The 7417-nt window shown below is 33.5% G+C and overlaps 1 pseudogene; it reads left to right on the forward strand.

Moving 5' to 3' along the window:
• Positions 1 to 1673: 1673 nt before the first annotated feature.
• LOC122300092 lies at positions 1674 to 6407 on the forward strand (annotated as a pseudogene).
• The last annotated feature ends 1010 nt before the right edge of the window (positions 6408 to 7417 follow it).

The raw sequence follows: 7417 nt of genomic DNA on the forward strand, positions 1-7417 counted from the left end.
GAGTTTTGAGTAAGAACAGATCTCCAAATACATACAACCATGGAGGAAACCGAGAGTGAGGGATATGAAATGCGATAAAGAAGCTCAGTGGCCAACCATGGAGGATCCCGATTCTCACAAAGTCCAGTCATGAAAAATGCTAAAACATAGAATGTACGAGAGAGAATGAGGGAATCCAGCCATGGAGGAAACTGAAAGTTGAGGGATGACTTACAATCGTTGCGAAGACTGGATTTGCTTGCGAGGGAGAGGCGATGAACGAGGGCACTAACCATCTAGAGGAAAGAAATGCGGGACAAGAAAGAGAAAATTCATTTGAGGATGCACAGTCGTTCCCCATATATGAGGAATTACTGTACAAACCGAAAACCCAATCCGCATTTTAGGGATTGGGATGGAGAACCCATTTCCTTCAAAACCCTATAGTTTCCCTCAAATTATAGGGAAAACATCGATATGCAAATGCTGATGGGGATGCTCTCAAAGCTTTGACAGGAACGTCGCATCAGGAGGAAAATCTCTTTTTAATAACTGAGTTGAAGACAACTCTTAGCATTTTGTATTGAATTAGTCATTCCAATATTTAAAATTTGAAGAATGGATAACATTTTTACTCTTAATTAATCACTTAAAATTTAAAATCTATCTTAGATTAACCAGTCCACTTTCTATAATAATAAGATTTTATTATTTTTTATTTTTATATTTCTTTAATTATTATTTAATTTTTAAATACTTTCATTTTTATTGTCATAATCTCGTCTACAACAATCATATTCATCATGCAAATGCATGGAAAAATTAAAACAACGGCAATAATAACAATCAATTATGCAAATCAAAGTAATCCATTACCACATGCGTGCCTTTGTACTTGAGCCAGCGCTCGCGAGCGCGATGGATACCGAAACGTAAATGATATCAATTTATCTAATCTAATGTGATATCAATATTTAAAAATATAATAAAAAAATATAATAAAATATAATAAAAAATTCATTTAGATTTGCTATAGTATATTTTATATTTAAATAGAATGATAGAATTACTTATGCTCATATTTTAAATGATATCAATTTATCTAATCTAATGTGAGACAAATGCGATGATATTTTTCAAATTTTAAAAATAAAAAGGCATTTTGCTAAACCAATGTCATTTATGAGTCGACAATAAAGATAACTTCAGTCGACAATGCAAGGATTTAAAGCTCAGTAGATCAAACACAGGGTCCGTCAATACTCCATTTTTCGAAGTGAACCTAACTATCCTTTCTTTTAATTTATTTTGCAAGGCCCATTTATGAGTGATCAAGCCCAGTGAGCCTTAAACACTAAAATCGGATAACCCAGAAATCATTAACCTGCTGATTAATACAATACCCGCGGCCGAAAACACCAATAGCTCAAATAGCCCATCTGTAATTATTGAGCCCACACACACATTCTCATCCTCGCCGAAGTCACAAACAACAACAAAAAGGTTGAGCACCCCCTCCTATGTTCGTCTCCTCTAAACCGGTAATATTATAGAGAAAAATTTTATTCATTATTCTCCCATTACGTACTATACATTATATATAATTTATTATTTTATTACTTTATTTTTTTCTTATTAAAAAAATAGAAAAAATAGAAATAAATTAAAAAAATATGAAAATAAATATGATACGCAGACGATGAGCAGACTTCTGAAAGGGGAGTGGAGCAGGTAGAGTCCAGCTATCTTCACTCCCAAACAAACACCTAGGCACTGCCTCGTAGAGTTGACCAACCCCATCGCTCTCTCTCTTTGTCACTATAAAAACTGATGGTCCCTCTTGAGCTGGCTCGCGCCAATCCATACTCTTGACCAAACTATATTTCTATCTAACTTTCTCTCCATCTACAATCCTATCTAGGTATGTTTGCACTGATTCTTTCTTTGTTGTTACTACGTTTTATAGTCTTTTTTGTTCTTTTTTTTTTAATTATTATTTTTTTAATGCCTTTTACAGATACAGGTTTCACGTATCATGTTCGTTCGTTTTTCGGTTTATGTCCATGGTTATGATAAAGTTCTATTGCATCAGTGTCATACGTTGTTCTAGGTGTCATGATTGATCTTTTGACGTAGTTTTTAACTCCTCGACATATGCAAAGCACTCGAAGCACTAACTTCTGTTAATGTTATCATGTGCCATAGATTCTGATCCCATACCCAGTAAGCACATAGATATATATGGTGGATCGATTTCTATCTGTATGCAGAAGTCATGCCAATCTAATACATGAAGGATATGGGATTTCTTTTTGGTGTGCCCCGTTACTGATACTAAACCACTTCATTATAGTATGGCAAGAATTGACTTGAACTCTCAAGTCCCAACCTCTTAGCCCAAAGGTTAAAATTTTCCGATGCCTTTCACTACAGATCTTTAAATATTGCACCATTGTTATGTTGTGCACTGATAAATCAGGTGCCATGTTGATGATTAAAAGATGCATCATAAAGAAGACAGGTCAAAATATTTCAAATGAGAGACAGGCGTTGCTTTGGTATAAGGGTTTGATTGTAATGCTAATGTTGATCTATCTGTTTTCCAGAATAGACTGATTACCTCACAACCGCACCTTAGTATATGCAATGAATGCATCTTCATTCTGTGTTTTGGATGGTATATTTTATCTGGTTATTTTAGACCACATTGCGTGTACACAAATACGCATACATGTTTTGTGTTAATAAACAACACACTTCTGTTCTTGAATCCATGATGTCAATGAGTAAGTGCATTTGAACTTCATTTCTTGAATCCATGATGTGCCTGCATCACATTTAACAATGAGTAAGTGCATTTGAACTTATATCAGACTGCAACAAAAGGATTCTGGCAATACTACCTCTTGCCAACTGATTTAAGTAATTTGCGTATAGCAACAGAGTTTGTAAAATCTACAAAATTGCTTATATTTTTCAAGCTATCCTTGTGATATACTTTTCTGCATCTTATTAGAGATGAGTGACAAGGCACATGAAATTGAAGCCCGAGAAAGTCATCCTCAACGTTCAGTTCCCCGATTGAATGAGAGGATCCTTTCATCTTTGTCAAGGAGATCAGTTGCTGCACATCCTTGGCATGATCTTGAGATTGGTATAGATAAACCCACAATATTCAGTGTTCATATGAACTTAAAGCGCCTCATATCTTCAACTGTGTATGTTTAATATAAATTGGTCTACATACCCTTGGAGCCAAATTTGTTGGTGAAGAGATATAAATAATGAGCCTTGAATTTCATCAATATTATTTTTGTCTGCATTAATTGTAGTGCGTCCAATAATGATGCAAATCCTCCCTCTCTCTCTCTCTCTCAATATATATATATATGCTTATAATATATATATATATATACATATACATACATATATATATATATGAGGAAAGTAAGACATACTAGAAGACATGAACCTGAAATTTTTTATTTTCCTTCTTTTGGAATTGCAATATGTAAAAGGATGTTCGAAGAGAAATTTCTTCCATGCAGTTAGGATAAGCGTCACATGAGTACACAATTAAACCGGAAGCACAAGAACAACCACCATGCCACATACAAACAGAAGCATTGTCTTAGTAAAGATGTTTCCTCAAACTCTGTCCCAGATTGCAAATATCGCTTCTCAAATATGAGTATCATACAGTTTGCTTTTCTTCAATGGTTATTCTGATGCAATCCAACCCAGCAACATTCCTTTTTATTCCAGCGAGTAAACATCAGGGCTGCAAACTAATTTGTGAAACCCACTCACAAGAGCTTTTCTTTCAAATTATTCCTAAATTCAATTAGATTCCATTTCCCAGATGCCAACTTTTCTGAGCCTTCTCAAATTTCCAGTATATTCTCTTCACTGAAACAATTTTCAACTTGCAAATGGAGTTTAGCTTTCTTCATGAAAATTCTCCAAAGTATCTCTTCGTTGAATTTCTGATTGGAATGGTACAGGTTGTTGAGATCACTAAGGGAAGTAAGGTGAAATATGAGCTTGACAAGAAAACAGGACTAATTAAGGTATGGACCCATTCATACTCTAAAAGTAGAAAGTTTTAGTGCTATTCTGAAAAGCATGTTCTTTCAGCTTCTTATTGAAGCATACTTGACTATAAAATGTATTTTCACTTCAGAATGCTTCAAGTCCAATCCAGTAAAAATGCCAACCATCAACTGTAGGTAGTATCCACTCTGGTGTCCAATTACTATAATAAGGGTGGGTGATTCAGCTGGACGACTCTCTAAAATTTTTTAAAGGGTTCTTGAGTTGTACTTCCATTACAGGAGAATCTTAGTCCTTGCAATTTGCTTCCATGAGCTTTGCATAGATCAGATTGTGCTTGATGTTGGAATAAATTTGCTCAGGTTGATCGGGTGTTATATTCGTCAGTATTCTATCCTCATAACTATGGTTTTATCCCTCGCACATTGTGCGAAGACAATGATCCAATGGATGTTTTAGTTCTTATGCAGGTAATTCATTATTGTTTCATATTTATTTTTTTTCAACATACAAATCGTATTTCTCTCGTCTCTTTTGAGTGGTGATGAATAAATGCGAAAGTGACACTTCTTGGATAATTTTGAAATTGTTAAATTCTCAACACATCCTCATTGAGTTTACAAAATAATAATTATTTATGCAACATTTGAATACAATCTATATATTTGCAGAGCTCCCTGAATATAAGCGGTAAATTTCTTTCCCCTACTTACCCAGCAGTCGGTTTCTGCCCAAGGTTTTCCTTCCTCTTCCAAAAATGTTCGTTCTCCTATAATCCAAAACTATCTGTAACCGTGGCCCTTAAGACCACCTTCCAAAGTAACAATGGAAGCTTTTCTAAGTCATAGCTATGCAAAATCAAAAAGTACTGTCCTTTCTTGTGTCCTCTTCTCCCACCCGAAATGTGTTATCTGTGAGACATTTTTGTTTGGCATTAGATCTGTCGACTCCTCATTTTTCTTTGAAGTCTCACAGTGGATGGTCTAGATTCTATTTCATCCATGGGGGTTTCAGATTATTTGTTGGGATTTCAGCTCCATTGGTACGTTTCTAAGTTTCTCACTCTAAGGCAGGGAACATTTGTTAATATTTATCAATCTTGTTTACTTGCAAAAGAGTTCCTGATTATGTCTTTTTACTTCTAAAAAACAAAAATCACGATTGTTTCAGAAGGTTCTAGAACATCTGGAATATATAGTTGTAAGTGCACATTACTAATTTCAGTTTTGAATTTTTTTAAAAATCTTTGCCCAACATCCTTCTCGATAGTTCAACAATAATAAAGGTACCAGATTTACTGAAATACCTCCATGAATACCATATGCTTTTGATGTATTCGGAGTTCTTGGCATGTGCATGTTTGAGCTTGATGTTGACATTACCGCTCACAAGTCCTAACTAACTCCGTGACTTAATAGGAGCCCGTCCTTCCTGGTTGCTTTCTCTGAGCCAAAGCCATAGGACTTATGCCTATGATTGACCAGGTACATTTCCAATTCGGTAAAAAACAGAACGTTTGCTTTTTATTTTTTGGTTTGGTAATAACTACTCTGAGCATTCACTCCAGGGAGAGAAAGATGATAAGATCATTGCAGTGTGTGCTGATGATCCAGAGTATAAGCACTATACTGACATCTAAGAACTTGCTCCTCATCTCCTTTCTGAGATCCGCCACTTCTTTGAAGACTGTATCCTTTTCCAAGTGTTACATCTGAAATTTATTGACGTACTATAGATTCTTGACTTTATTTGGGGTTCATGTATAATGTGAGAGGTTTCTTGACATAATTAACAGACAAGAAGAATGAGAACAAGGAGGTTGCAGTCAATGATTTTTTACCTTCAACAACTGCTGTTGAAGCCATCCAGTACTCAATGTAAGTCTTATCTCTGTGAACAAAAGTTTTTTTTTTTCGTTTTTTGCCCATATCTAACATTAGAACTCGCTCGAAGGCCGAGCATGCACTTAAGATGTAGATATAATTAAACTGAGCCAATCATATAAAACATCTCCTTCAATTTTCTCTTCTTAGTGCTAACTCCACCTACTGAAGTCGTAAAAAACATTTGAGTTCGTACTTCTTTGGCATTCCTTATCATAAAAAAAATTTCACATACTGATGTTTGCATGCTATATTGATGCAGGGACCTTTATGCTGAGTACATTCTGCACACCCTGAGGCGATAGACAAGAGGCTATATAGTAGTGTCCACTACAAGAATGAGTTTTTATCAATTATTCTGAAGATGTTATGAGAAACTACTTGTCTTATGTATCGTAAATTTGGAGATTTTAAATGTTTGTTTATAAATCATGTACTTGTTTATTGGAAATTGAAAATGCTTATATTCGCTATACATGATGACTTATGGTAGTGTTTGGCTGTCGAGAAAGCTCTGTTAGAACATTTCTCAAGAAAAGAAAAGGTGAGAAAAGGAAATGGGTGATTTTTCTGTTAAAAATGCATAATGAAATTTGAGATCAATGTTTACTGATCGAAAAATTAGTAATCAACAAATGATGCAAAAATGTCATTTTCTGCTTTCAGTCATCATCATGCTGAATCCCTTACCGATTTATGTTCAGTAGTTCTGCTCAAGATGTTAGACGCATTTAAAGTCTTGAATAACTTGAAGTGCTTCATGTGTTTCATTACATCCTTTAGTCATTTGGTTATATAGTTCATATAAGATGAAATGTTTTATTAAAAGTTGAATAAAATATTGATATAATATAATTTTGTAATATTAATTTTATTTTAAAATTTTAAAATATTTATTATATTTTATATGAAAATTTAAAAATATTATAATAATTATATGAGATGAAATTTCTTTGACAAATTTGAATCCATTGTCCTTGCAATTAGTGGTGGAGCCGCGTGAAGACCAGAGGAGGCCATGACCCCACGCCTCAAATAAAATAAAAAATAAAAAAATAAAAAATAAAAGTTTAGGAAAGAAATTTTTATCAAATTGAAAAAATATATATATTTTCCTCTATAATAATTAGAAAAGTCTCTTGAATTTCTTAAATCTCTTTAAATATTTAAAAAAAAAAAAAATGAAAGCTCTTCTTCTACCTCCATCTAAGTCTCTTAAGTCTCCAAAAAATATATAAAAAAGTTCTCAATTATTTAAAAATCCAAAAATCTTGCCTCCAAAATCTGAAAAAGAATACACTTGGGGTTATTTGGATACTTAGGTCTCGTTTAGTTACACATATGAGATGCGATGAGATACAAATTGAAAGTTGAATAAAATACTGTTAGAATATAATTTTTTAATATAATTTTTATTTTAAAATTTAGAAAAGTTGAATTGTTTATTATATTTTATATGGGAGTTAGAAAAAGTTTTAATGATTATATGAGATAAGATAATT

Source organism: Carya illinoinensis, chromosome 2, assembly GCF_018687715.1.
Source record: "Carya illinoinensis cultivar Pawnee chromosome 2, C.illinoinensisPawnee_v1, whole genome shotgun sequence".
In the NCBI taxonomy this organism is placed as follows: Eukaryota; Viridiplantae; Streptophyta; class Magnoliopsida; order Fagales; family Juglandaceae; genus Carya; species Carya illinoinensis.